The 13,679-nt window shown below is 45.3% G+C and overlaps 1 protein-coding gene across 7 annotated transcripts in view; it reads left to right on the forward strand.

Annotated features, from left to right (window-relative positions):
• Nucleotides 1–13,679, forward strand: part of JCAD (junctional cadherin 5 associated) — a 96,451-nt gene that overhangs the window by 39,918 nt on the left and 42,854 nt on the right. For 2 of the 7 annotated variants that reach the window (XR_009758062.1, XM_061586007.1), the window contains exon 1: nt 8,611–8,818. The exons of 1 other annotated variant lie outside the window; for it this stretch is intronic. The gene's annotated coding sequence lies outside the window, so the exon portion shown is untranslated. 4 more of the 7 variants (XM_061586011.1, XM_061586009.1, XM_061586010.1 and 1 more) reach the window with 4 other exon arrangements.

The raw sequence follows: 13,679 nt of genomic DNA on the forward strand, positions 1-13,679 counted from the left end.
ACAAACTGTAGTTAACATTGTTTGTTTAAAGCAAGCCAAATTCAAACCATGGTTTATGAAGATAGCTTGTTTAAACTAATCATATTGAATGTTAACCGCAGTTCCAAGTGTGAATGGAACAACAAACTGTGGTTAAGTAACAGTGGAAGCTAAACCTTCTAAACTGCTCCTCTCAACCATATGGGAGAAGAAGGAGGCGTGTGTGTGAGCCCAGGAGGAGGCTGAGCTTATGTGCACAGTGTTCAATCATGGTTTAGTGCTACATCCAAACACAGGCTATGTTTATCTCTCTGTTTTATGCTGTCTAGTTTTGAAAGTGAAGTTGAACATTGTTATTGATTATGATGTTAGCCACCTTGGCCTATGTTTAGGAAAGCTGGGCTATGCCTTTTAAAAAACAAAATACAACATTGCATAGGATTGCAACCTTTGCCACTAGACTAAACCAGCATTAGGTGAAACTAGGAGGGGGGATTCTAAGCAGGTGGCAAGCCATTTAGGGGCATTTTTCTCCAAGAAGGATAATGGCAATGCTGTTTTTGAATAGCATCTGTTGAACATATAATATATTTTGGCTCTAAGATCTGCTGTGTAGGGAACAAGGGGAAAAGAGCTGTGCATTCAGTCTACATATGTGATGAGTTAGTTATGGTCACCTTCAGGTATAGGCAGTTTCAATATATGCTCTGAAATGCACACCAGACCTCAAGGGCTGCAGAGAAAACTGTAAAAAAAGGTTTTGAATGAAAAATTAACACACATTAACTTCTGCAAAGTGAAACCAGATGCCAGCTGTTCAGGTCTGCAAGTGTCATTGAGAGACTACAACCCTACTCCCACTTTCTTGGGAGTAAGTGTCCTTGAACTCAATGGGACTTATTTTGGAGTAGATATGTATAGGGTCACTCTGTTAATCCTTCTTTCATTCCAAATTGTGGCGACTTGTTAGAAATATATAAGCACAAATTCAGTTCCAGAAATGAGTTGCAATAATGTTATGAGTAGGGATGAGTAAATCTATCCATTTCAGTTTCTCATTCTTTCAATCTTAAGTTCAGTTCTTCACATTTCCATATCAGTTTGTGATTTTTTTAAAGTCCTAGTGGAAATTCATTAGCATCTTAGTGTGAATTTCTCCTAATATAAGAATTTTTGTACACAATTTCCCCTAATATATAGTTTTTCCTAATATAATGTGTTTTATTTTATGTATTAATTTATATATTTCACTAATTTTTGCATTTCTATGCACAGTTTACCCCAGTATATGAATTTTTGTACACATTACTTGGCTGAAGAAATAGATTGCAAAATTTGGAGAAGTGTGAATTTTGAGGGATGGCTGTGTTTCAGTTCGCATACTGTTTAGGAAAGTTTACATTTAAATGCAAACAATCAAATTTCTCCTCTATCTCTAGTTATGAGCTTAGCCACTACTACTTCTCCTGGTATTATTATTACACTACAACTAGACATTTTACTTTGAAGAGGGAATCCTACAAAAGATTCTGTCTCATAATCTTAAAAAAAGGTATGACATATAAAGGGAAGAAATTAGGAGTTCTAAAGCCCAGTGGGCTCTAAAGATGGAGGAAAATCACTGACCTTGGTCAAACATAGCTGGAGATGGGACAGCATCTGCAAATGTAGGTGCCTGCGACGGAGGCAACAACTGCAAGGAGCCAGGCCTTGATCCCAATGAAGATAATGCTATTACTCATCTTGGTTTTAAGAGGCTCACCACCCTACTTGCCACAACGTGACTCATAAATGCTAATGCATGATAAGGGGACACAATGAGAGGAGGGCTATTGTTCAATCCCCCATCATCTCTCGCCTTAGGAAACCCCAACCAAAGACCCACGTGCCTAGTGACATCTCTGGCCAAATTGCCACCATTCTCCAGATAATTCATTTATTAGGGAACAGCCTTAAATTTTAATTCCCCTCATAAATCCAGTGTAAACAATGGCCTTCCATTCCATTTCTCCTGCTTGTTGGAAAGATTTGCTAGCTTTCTTTGGTACAGTGGCTGCATACACACCAAACATTTAAAGCACATGGCTTCCCCTGAAGAATCCTGGGAACTGTAGTTTGTTAAGGGTGCTGGGAATGGCAGCTCTGTGAGGGATAAACTAGTCCCCAGGATTGTTTAGGAGGAGTCATGTGCGTTAAATGTATGATTGTGCAGCCTGAAGTCTTTCTTCTTGTGCCTTTAACAGCATCTGCCCAAAGAGAAATTAAGCAGAAGAAGCTTCACCTACTAACTTTGTGTTGTATTCTTGTTCAACAACAATGAAAAGACTAAATCTGAACGATGCTGAAGAAGTGTCATGCTTTTTATTAATGTTCAGTGTGTTTCGTTTCCCAAAGGCGTAGAAATAGGCCCAGTTTAATTAATAATTATTAAAAAGTAGTAGCCCCCACATCAGGGTTGGGGGAACCTCATCTTCGGAGGGGGGGGGGCAAATGCAGCCTTCCAGGCCTCTATCTGGCCTTCAGGACCAATGGCAGCTGGTGCTCATTGGGACTGGTGGGGCGGAAGGCAGAGAGTCCAACAGCAGGTGGAGCCACAGCCAATGACAGGCACAGCCATCCTCTGATTAGCTGTAAGTAAGACGGCAGGCAGGTGGGAGCCGACTGAGAGCAGACTGCAGTTAGTGGGAAGTGCCCCAATTGCTCTAATAGACCAGCTCCACTGCTAAGGACTCTCCTCACACTTGACCACACGCTGCCCTTGTCTATCCACACCTGTTTTCCACAGGCCATGCCCCTCACCAGTCTAGCTTTCCACCCTCCTTGAGTGTTTTTGGCTTGGCTGAAAGGGTGCAGACAAACTGGAACGAGTTCAGAGGAGGGCAATGAGGATGATTAAGGGACTGGAAACAAAGCCCTATGAGGAGAGACTGAAAGAACTGGGCATGTTTAGCCTGGGGAAGAGAAGACTGAGGGGAGATATGATAGCACTCTTCAACTACTTGAAAGGTTGCCACACAGAGGAGGGCCAGGATCTCTTCTCGATCGTCCCAGAGTGCAGGACACGGAATAATGGGCTCAAGTTACAGGAAGCCAGATTTCAACTGAACATCAGGAAAAACTTCGTAACTGTTAGAGCGGTACGACAATGGAACCAATGACCTAGGGAGGTGGTGGGCTCTCCAACACTGGGGGCATTCAAGAGACAGCCGGATGGCCACCTGTCAAGTATGCTTAAAGCTGGATTCCTGCATTGAGCAGGGAGTTGGACTCGATGGCCTTATAGGTCCCTTCCAAGTCTATGATTCTATGATTTAAAGCAGTATCATACTGCTTTAAACAGTTTGTGACGGGTGCTGAGAGTTGTTGGGAGACCCTCTATTCCCCTCACAGATTCCCAGAGTTCTCTGGGAAGGGGGATTGACTGTTAAACCACTCTGAGAACTCTACAGCTCTGTGAGGGGAATGGGGGGGAGGTGTCTCCTAACAGCTCTCAGCACCATTCACAAACTACAATTCCCAGAATGCTTTGGTGAAAGCCATGACTATTTGAAGTGGTACTAAATGGATAGTGCAGATGGGGCCTTGGATGAGAACATTATCATTTCCTTCTGCAAGCATCTTGGCTCCCTCTGAAGCAAATCTCTGTACTGAACTTTGCTGTCTTGTCCTGGGTGCCATCTAAACACTGTCATACTGGGTTAAGTCTGAAAACGCATCCTCTCTTCCTGAGATGCTCTCATCTTTCTATGGTTTCTCCAGAGAAGCTGAGATGGATGCCTTTTATTTTCCTTTTGGAGGCTTAAGAAGTCTTTGTCTCTCCTCCAGTGGAGATCTGGAAGAGTTTGTTGACCAACTTCATAAGTTGTCTTCCTCCTACCGTTGCTTACAAAAATTTGGTTGCTGCTGTTGCTGCTGGCTTAAATCTTGATTTGGTGGCTGGGGGAGCCTTAATCGTGGTTTTTCTGAGAGGATGGCTACCACTTTTCACACAGTACTTGCCTTTGGCTCCTGATAGCCAGATGTCTGTGGAGCTGTTAGTGATGGAGAATGGCGCTTGAAGCTAGCCAGCTCACAGGGCAACTCACTTTTTTGGGGGGTCCTGATGTGGAAGCATGGGCATCCAGTTCACAGGGGGGTACAAGGGAGCAGTTGCCCTCCCTCCCGAACCATAATCCTCAGATTCCCAGTTTTCATTTGTAAACAAAGAGGAAGTTTCTAGCATCTGTAGAATCTGAGATATGAGACAAAATGTACAGGGAGTATTCTTGTCATTATTTGGCTTCACTTTGCCCTACTACAACTACCACCAGGAAAAGATTCCATAGACTCCCACGTGTGGAAGGCTGTCTTCCTCTCCTGGTGCAAGTCTTAGACTTTTTTCCTTGAAGAAGCAACTCTTCCATGGATTTTGACTGGAGCCAAGTCAGTGAGCCTGAGCTGACAGGAAGCCCATAAACTTCTGCATGGGAAAGTAGTTGTTGCTCTGCATAGATAACGCAAATCAAGATGCAAGGCTGAGGGTGGAGGCTGCATTCACAGGAAATGAATCTACCATAGGCTGCATTCACAGGAAATGAATCTACCATAGTCTGGAAATAAAAAAACATGGGGAAAGATCAGGTTTTAGCAGTAGCAGTGGATGGAACAATCCATTTCTATTTTCAGCAGTGGTCAGCCTGATGCCTTTAGGAAGCTGAGAATCATAGCCAACAATGGCTGCTTTCACACTGTACTTTATTCCGTTATTCTGATGATTTCTTACCGGGTAATTTGTGCATTATATTTGATCTTTCACATGATGTACAAGCTACTTCTGGAATTCTAGTGGAATATAATTTAGCGCTAATCTTTGTGATAAATAATACCAGAAATAATCCATTTGCAAGCTTGGGAACTCAGAAAATTGCAGGGTTTTTTTGCTAGCTGCAGCTGCTCACATGACAGGCATCCCAACATGCAGTGTGTTCCTGCCCTTTAAGCATGCAGGGGGGTTTTTTGTTTGTTTTTTTGCTTGATGAAAATCATTATTACACATTTAGCTCCAAATGTTTTAGCTTCAATGTCAGCAAAATGATTTGATCTGATACCTCAGCAAGAAATTCAATATTGTGTTAACTGGAAAGGAACAAAAACTGTGTTTCTGGGTACAATTGTAGCACACGCCAGTATATATTTTTAATTTTTATTATTGTTGTTGTTATTGCACACACTAGCATGTTGTTGTTGTTGTTGTCATCACATAAGGAGTCTCTAAACAAGAAAAGTTACGACAAAGGATCTTGTAACCTATTCAAACAATGGAGACGTGAGGCTCTGATGTCAGTGGGGCAGTGAATTTGCTCTGGGTTTTAAAACCTGTAGTGGATTCACTGCCCCACTGACATCGGAGCCACCAGTCTCCACTGGCATTGAAGGTGACTGAGGTGTGATGTAATGTCCTAGCTCAGGAATTGGGAACTTGTGGCCCTTGGCCACAGCCAAGCATGGCCAATGCCAGGAGCAGTGGGAGTTGTGATCCAACAGTATCTGGAGGGCCACAGGTTCCCCAGCCCTGCCTTTTGAATGCTGTGGTGGTGCTGGTGGTGGGGAGCGGCTTTTGAGTGACAGGAGCATTCTAGGCTGTTAGAAATCAGTTGAGAGGAGATAACTAAGGGATGCTGAGGAATGAAGAGAAGGAAGAGCTTGTGAGGGTGAGTCAGAGTTGAGCATTGTTGGGATGGGGCACCCAGGGGACAGAGACCAGGGTCTTTTTTAGTGGGCGGGCCCCAAACCTCCTGCCGAGTTCACTTTTTTTTCCTTTAATTTTTTTTGTTCTTACTTTGCTTATAGGGTGGGTGGGCACAGTGTTGGTGAGACCCTCACCGACCAGCTTAATTTCTCAGAGGCATCTATACAGGGGCGTAGTCATTCTGAGTCACGGGGAGTCACAGACTCCTTAGTTTTTGGGGAGCAGAGTCCCAGCCAGGCTCCTATGTATTAGCCAATCAGCATGAAAGGGGAGTGTGTTAGCCATTGAGCAGAGGCCTTGTGCTTTTGTGCTGATTGGAGTCAATCAGAGTGAAAGGTGAGTCATACACTGAGAAGACTCTTCTCAGTAGCTAAAACACAGCCTCCCTTTTCATGCTGATTGGCTGCACTACAGGGACATCTGTTGTAGTGGAGTGTGGACTCGGAGATGACATGCAGAACAAGGAAGACGAGGGAAAGTGGAAAAGGGGGCTTGGCTGTGAGAGGGCTAGGATGACAATCATAAAGGGACCCTGCACTTCTGAATTTGCTACTACACTACTGCATCTATAGCAGCGGTTCCCCCAAAGAATTCCCCCATGGACCACTTGAAAACTGCTGAGGGTCTGGGCAGACTACTTGGCAGATGTTTCTACCTGTTGTAATGATTGTAATTCACTGTGCTAGATGCTGTATTATTTTAATGGTAATTTTAATTGCTTCATTGGTTTATTTTTATGTGTTTGCTTCCTCTCGCCCTGACTTTCGCACTTCTAATCCTTGCAAGGGCTTCCTACCCCCACCAACCCACTTCTGGTCCATTCCACCTTGTAGGCAGACTGCCAGGTTCTTAGAACAACAGAGCAGCCTCTGCGCCCACCGCTCAGAACTGCTGCTCCCACATTCTTCACAGATATGCTGTGGACCACCAGAGTGAAGTTTGTGGACCATTGCTCGTCCACGCACCAGTCTAGGAACCCCTGTCCTTTAGCACAGTGCAAACGTTATGCATATTTGTGTCATGGGCCTGAGCCCTGAGTCCTTTAAGTACCCTGAGGTCAGAGTAGGAAAGAATGAGTGATTCTTGAGATAACACCTGCTTGTTTAATTTGTTTCAATAGTAATCCACAAGTTCTTTGGCAAAGTACTGGGCCTGCATCTTCTAGAAGTTGGGAACAAATTGCTGTCAGCTCTCTGCTTGCGCTGAAGTAATCTTCCAGAGCAGCATTTTCCCAGACATTTGTTCTCTGGAGCACAGGTGTGTCTGTGTTTTCTCCTGGATTCCCGCTGAAGATGTGCTTCATTTTTACACGCAAAAAGTTACATAAATTATTTTCTCAGCCAGCTGGGACAATGGACAGGTGCTTTCCTTGCAGTTATGGGGCAGCCCACTCCATCTTGCATCCTCCTGACATCCCACACACCCCTTTTCCTAGACTGTTTGGGTTCAAGGATGGGGCAATAATGATATTGCTGGGCTGTAGGGCAGGCTGCATCATCACGCAATCCCAGAGCACCCTTACTGCCTCTTTTGGGATGATGTTGCTGCCCATATTATAAGCAGCATAGGGATCAATGCTTTGTAGAGTGGTGATTAGTCCAAAGCAGCGTATTCCAAGGTGGGCGGGGAGGCTCTGGTGGCACACGGTTCACAAATCTTTGTTCCAGAGAAGCGTGGAAAACCCCTGCAGAAGTTTACAGGTCTTATCAAAAGTTTTTTATAGCATAGGAACAAAGGAAGCTGCCTTTGACCGAGTCAGACCACTGGTCTCAAAGTAGCTTAGCATCTGGTAGTAATTCTGCAGTGCTTCAGATGGGGGGGGGTTCTATCTCCCAGCCCTATCTGGAGATGCTGAGGATTGAACCAGAGAGCTTCTCCATGCAAAGCATCATGGTCCTTCCCTAAGCCTCTTTACTCAGAAGTATTTCCTACCATGTTCTATGGGAATTACTCCCTATGTATATGGCCACATCTACACCAGACATTTATTCCGTATTAATCAGCATTGGCTTCACCCACAAAATCCTGGGAAGTGTAGTTTGTGAAGGGTGCTGAGTCTTAATAGGAGACTCCTATTCCCCTCACAGAGCTCCAATCGCCAGAGTAGTTTAACAGTCAGCCAGTTCCCAGAGAATTCTCCTAGCAACTCTCAGCACCCTTCACAAATGACACTTCCCAGGATTCTTTGGGGGAAGCCATGACTGTTTAATGTGGAATAAATGTCTGGTGAGGATGTGGCTGTGAGAGTACACACTTACTTGGGAGGAAGTTCCACTGACTCTTTTCTGAGAAGTTATGTGCAGGATTGTGCTATTTTTGTCCCTTGAAATTCCTAGTTGTTCCACCTCAACATCTCCTTCCAAATTTGCCTTAGTTTTGCTTTACATAACATAAGGTTGAATCAACTTTGAACTCCAATAATGCCTGTTGCTTGCCTGGAGGGAGGTGTGTGTGTGTTGTGTAGAAACTAGCCTACTGCACAAGAGTAAAATGTAGTTGGTGCCCTGCCCACTTTTACCCCTGGCCCTGCCCACCACTGACATGCGGCCCCCAGAAAGTTGCCAAGAAGTGAATGCGGCCCTTGAGCTGAAACGAGTTCCCCATCCCTGACTTCGATGATCTGCGGTCTCTCTTTCAAAAACCTGATCAAGCCGTCACGTGAAGTTCCTGTGCCACTTTCTGAACTTAGGGTGCCACCATCCCTGCTGAATCACAACGGTGCAGATTTCTGCAGATGTCCTCGGGCTAAAATAAAAATGATGGGAGCGGGTGAGTGGGTGGCTGCTGATAAACAACCCAAGGATAGAAACTGGAATTATACAAGGCGAAGACGGATGCAAAAGAGGATTGGCTTCCTTTTTAAAGACGGAGAAAACTTACGGAAGCCTACAAGGTGCTCAGGCAGGAGGAGGAGAAGGAGCGTTTGAGAACTTGCCGGGAGAGTTCCTCGCTCACCTCAGAGTCAGTGTAGCGCTGGGGAGGGGAGGAGAGGAGAGGAGAGGGGGGAGCCTCAGCATGTCTCTGTCTTCCTCACCAGGCATGCTCAGCACGGATTCTTCCTCGCAGGGCTCGGACGCCGCGAGGGAGCCACGGGGGACGACGATCCAGCGGGTAAGTCGCCGACCGTGTGGTTTCGCCCTTCGCCTCCTCTTTAGGATCGGGGCGGTGGGTTGTGCCGCTGTAAAGAGGCCTCGGGGGAAGAAACGCCCACCCCGTCTCCAAGCCGGCCTCGCTGTCACGTAGCTGCCCGCGTTTCTCCACCCCAGCGCCGCCAAAGTTTCTGCCGTCTTGCCGGAGCCGAAGGGTGTGGGTGGGTGTCTCTCTTTTCTGCCCTTTCTCTCTCCCCCCCCCCCCGCTGTCTTTTCTTTTCTTTTTTGGAGGTCCCAGAGAGGGTGCGGCTCTGGCTCCATGTACTACGAGCGGGACAGTCCAGGAGATTTCGACTGTATTCGGCCGGCGATAGTGGGGGGCAGCAGTGAACCTCTCCCCCCCCATCTCGTGTTATGTACAAATTTGTGTGCCGGGAAGCCTCTCCACACGCTTTGCAGTTTGGCTGGTTGAGTGGTTCACTCAGAGTGTGTTTTTTTGGGGCGCGCGGCGCAGAGATCTAATTGTGGCTTCCCTTTTCACTCCTTTCTTTGCGGGAGGGGGGTTAGGATCCAAGAGATGGATTGGGCCCTGAGGAGGTTTTAGCCCTGGAGTGGGTTTTCACTACTCGATTAACAGGTAATGCGTTTGAGCATGTGCAGAGTGCCCTTCCTCTCACCACAGAGAGCATTCTGCATATCTGCTGGACGGTTTTGAGGTCTTTGGGTTTGTCCTTTTTTATTATTATTATTATTAAAGGTATGTATGTATCTTTTCTGACAACCCCCCCCCATTGAATTTGAATTTTTGGGCGGAGACATGAATAGAGATTTTAGATGAGATTTTATTTATATCACATGCCCTTCTGGAAATCAGGGCTGCCATTCATGCACCTTTGTCTCACACCCTCCTAATCTTATCCTCACGACAACCCTGTGAGGTAGAGAATGTGATTTGTCCAAGGTCATGCAGGGAGGCTTCATGGATATCAAGTTTGCTGCAGGAACACTGTCCATTCTGCCCAAAGCGTGCCTAGCAAATGTTCCTCTCCATAAGATTCAGAAACAAAAATGTTACCTAGGTGCCAAAGGTGAAAACCTTTTTCAAGGGGGAGATTTTATATTAGTGAATGTGTTTTGTTTCTGAATCTTTCTGTTTGAATAGTTAGGTATGTCTTAGATTGAATAGTGATTTAAAAATATTGGACCTAAACTTGAATCGAAGTTTGCGAGAGCCCAAGTCTAGATCCTGATTTAAATTCTAGAGCTCAGATTGAAAGATCCAAAGCAGTAATGAAGGTGAGTGCCTCTGACCATATGCAGAGTGTCCTCTCTTGGCCGCTTGCCAATATGTTATTAATAGCCCATGTACATTGGTTATGGGGGGGAGGCTTTCTGTATGGTTTGAATGCTGACACCTCTCTCTACACTGTTTTCACTATAAAGAAATCAAATTGGAAAGAAACAAAAATCAAATGTCTCTCCCATACTGCTTTTTAGCAAATTACATAAATGCATGCAGTACCCCCTCCACCTGGCCATGCAGTCTGCCTCCTTCCTCCACCCTGTCAATGTACTTCCTCTGTAGTCTTGAACTGATCAGAGGAACCCAGGAAGCTGCCTTCAAACTGCTGGTCCATTTTGTTCATCATAGTTTACATTGATTGCCAGCAGCTCCGGGGTTTCAGACAGGGGATATTCCCCACTCTGCCTGGAGATGCCAGGGATTAATTTTTTTATTATTTACCTATTTTCTTACATTTATATCCTGCCTTTCTTTCATCAAGAAACCCAAGGCGGCATTTCATGTGGTTCCCAGGTGGTCTTCCATCCAAGCAGTGGCCAGATGCAGATCTGTTTAGCTTCAGCAAGGTGAAGGCCTTGTGTGCCTGCAGACCATACCCCGGGACCTTTCTTCATGCAAAGCTGATGCTCTACTGCTGAACTAAGACCATTTCCTATTGACAGCAATTATGGACACTGTATTATTCGCAATCCCTTTCCAGACAGGTTTGGATTGGTCTGTGTGCTCTTTAAATGCAATTAACTTGGGGCATGAGACACATCTGGTACTTGCAGGGGGTGTTGGGTCTTAGTCATCCAACCCTTAAAGCAAAGAGGATGCGCAAGTGTACTAAATTCTCCATGCCAGGATCCTGCTGCCACTGCATATCCTGAGTGTTTGTTGTTTCCCAGCTAAAGCTTTCTCCAGGACTATGTGCTATAAATGTATTGAATGAAATGGTTGTTGAAGACTGCAGTGAACCCCATGTCTCCCATTCTCTGGGCCTCTCTCCCAAGATGCAATCAATTTGGACTGTAAAATGCCACACACTTGTCTGCTGATTTAGGAACGTTGCATTTCTAATAGGAAGAATGAGTAACTTCTCCTCAGCAATGTTGACACAGTCAGCTTTAGGGTGTGCGTGTGCTTAATAGAATTGCAGCTATGAACAAGTACGGTAGGGTTTTAAAACTTCATAACCTATGGGAAGTGTTTAATGAAAGGTACGGTTCCTTTGATTGGGATGTGCAATAGGGTTTGGGTGCATGGTGAGCAGCTGAAACAAATCTTCTTGTTCACCACCATTTAACAACCTCTTTTAAGATCCATTCATTCCAGGGTCAGTCCAAGACAATTTGGTGAAGAAAGATGAAACCCTTCCCACTAATGAACATGCACCACAAGCCACTGCAAAACTCAGTGATAGGAATGAATGGGAGAGGGTTTTTTCCCCAATGCAAACTGCAGGCGTGCAGGGCACTGATCCTGATTGGTACCACGGGGGGGGCAAAGGGTTTAAGCCCTCCTACCCCACATGTATGGGTCCCAATCTGGCTTGCTCTCCTGTGCCTGTAGTTGACTAATTACAGACCATTCATGCAGTTGCTAATTGTGTGGATGTTGCCAGATGCGGACGGCGTGGCAGAATGGTCCTGCTCACCTGACCTCCCGACAGCTGAGTCGCTGCTGCTTTTTGGGAAGGAGAGTGGTCAGGGAGTTTGGTGCAGTGCAAACCCACCAGCAGAGCCAATCCGGCACCTCATCCAGTGAGGCTAATGGTCAGGGATGAGGGAAATTGTCGACAACAATACCTGGAGGGCACAGGTCCTTGTATGAGACCTGATGCTCTTATATTCTCTGGTGAGGTATTCTATGCTTAATTTGCTCCTGGGAAGGTCTGTGATAAACAGATTCAGCGAGGATGCAGTTGGCATGCCGCCCAGTGTATAAAGTTGATTGTGACTTTATTAGCACTTCTACCCCCAGATTACTTATTTTGGAGTAGCAAACAGGACTAAAGTGATTTGAGGATCGCCACCATAGGGTCACCATAAGTCGTAATAAACTTGAAGTCATATAACAACAACAACAACCTTATCCTTTCCAGTTTTGACAGATTACAGTGGTGCATTGTTCTGTAGATACGTAATTAGACTTGTCTCTTATGATCTAAAGAACACAATGGGTGGAATAAACAAAGAACGTTTTGTTTTATGAAGAGGAAAGCAAATCATCCCTGAAAAACTGCGCTTAATTATGGCGAGATCATTGGACAAATGCTTTTTTTGGACTGCCAAAGCAGCCACCTGCACAAATGCGGGCTTCATTTGGGCCAGAGTATATTTATCTTCAGGGTGATGGTTTCTGAAGTTCTTGGAAGAGGTGACCTGCTCTTTGTGAAACATGGCCTGAGTCTTCCCCGTTAACAGATTTGGCTGAAGTCCACCCTGATTAACTTTGAGCTGGAGTGTATGTGTGTTTGGTGGAGGGGAATGTAGCACAGCGTGCAATCATTCCTGCCTTTTAACTTTTCTTTCTTGAGCTTTCTTAACTCATCAAGAGCTGCGCCTCCAAAGCCCTTTGGGCTTTTTAGCACACCCATGTATTTGGGTTTTAACAGATGTTGCTTTCCACTCCTTTAGTGGAAAAGGTTATCTCGCCTGCTATTGTGCATTGTTCGAAAGATCTGTGTTGGCCTGGTGGAATGCTGGGGGAAGCTTACAAAGAAAAGTGTAAGTCGGTCTTCGGTGGCCTCAGTGAAATCTGTAGAATCCTAGTGTAGATACCTCTGTAGGCTGATGGGATGTGTTAACATCTATGGAAGGCCTGGCCAAATTTGTCTTGAGAGCACCATAGTGTAAAATACAATAGAACAGAGATCGTAGTAACGTACTGAAAGATGTCTGTTAGTACATACGTTTTGACCTATAGAGCAACATGGTTCACAGCATCTACACATACCCAGCATACATTTACAAGTCAGTCTGTCACTGACAACTTGGTACTTTGATTTGTGTTGTAATGGCTTTCCAAAATTAGTGCAAGAATAAAAGTGCTACCCATACTGGTAGTTCTACAGAAATCATTCCTAATTTCTGTAGGGCACCCAGGATCAGTAGTGTAGTAGCAAATTCAGAAGTGCAGGGTCCCTTCATGATAGTCACAGCCACACCACTTCTAAGATTATACAACCTTCTAAGATTACAGACATCCCTAGGAGCTGATCAGTGTGAAAGGGGAGTGTGTTAGCTACTGAAAAGAGTCTTTGCAGCGGCTGACTCACCTCGTTTACTCTGATTGGCTCCAATCAGCAGGAAAGGGCAAGGAAACATGCTAGAAGACTCTTCTCAGTGGCTAACACTCGCCTTTCACACTGATTGGCTCATAGGATGCTGAAGACATAGGGACCCTGCTGGGACCTGGCTCCCAAAAAAGTAAGGGGTCTAAGACCCCCTGAGACCCTGCATGACTACACCTCTGTCCAGGTTAGATAATGCTTTTAATTCCTTCTGAACCAGCTTGACCGGTAACGTAAGTTGCTCTTGCGTCCATTTTATAGCTGGAGAGCAGAGGCTGACAGAAAATGACATCTGAATCTCCC

Source organism: Rhineura floridana, chromosome 10, assembly GCF_030035675.1.
Source record: "Rhineura floridana isolate rRhiFlo1 chromosome 10, rRhiFlo1.hap2, whole genome shotgun sequence".
In the NCBI taxonomy this organism is placed as follows: domain Eukaryota; kingdom Metazoa; phylum Chordata; class Lepidosauria; order Squamata; family Rhineuridae; genus Rhineura; species Rhineura floridana.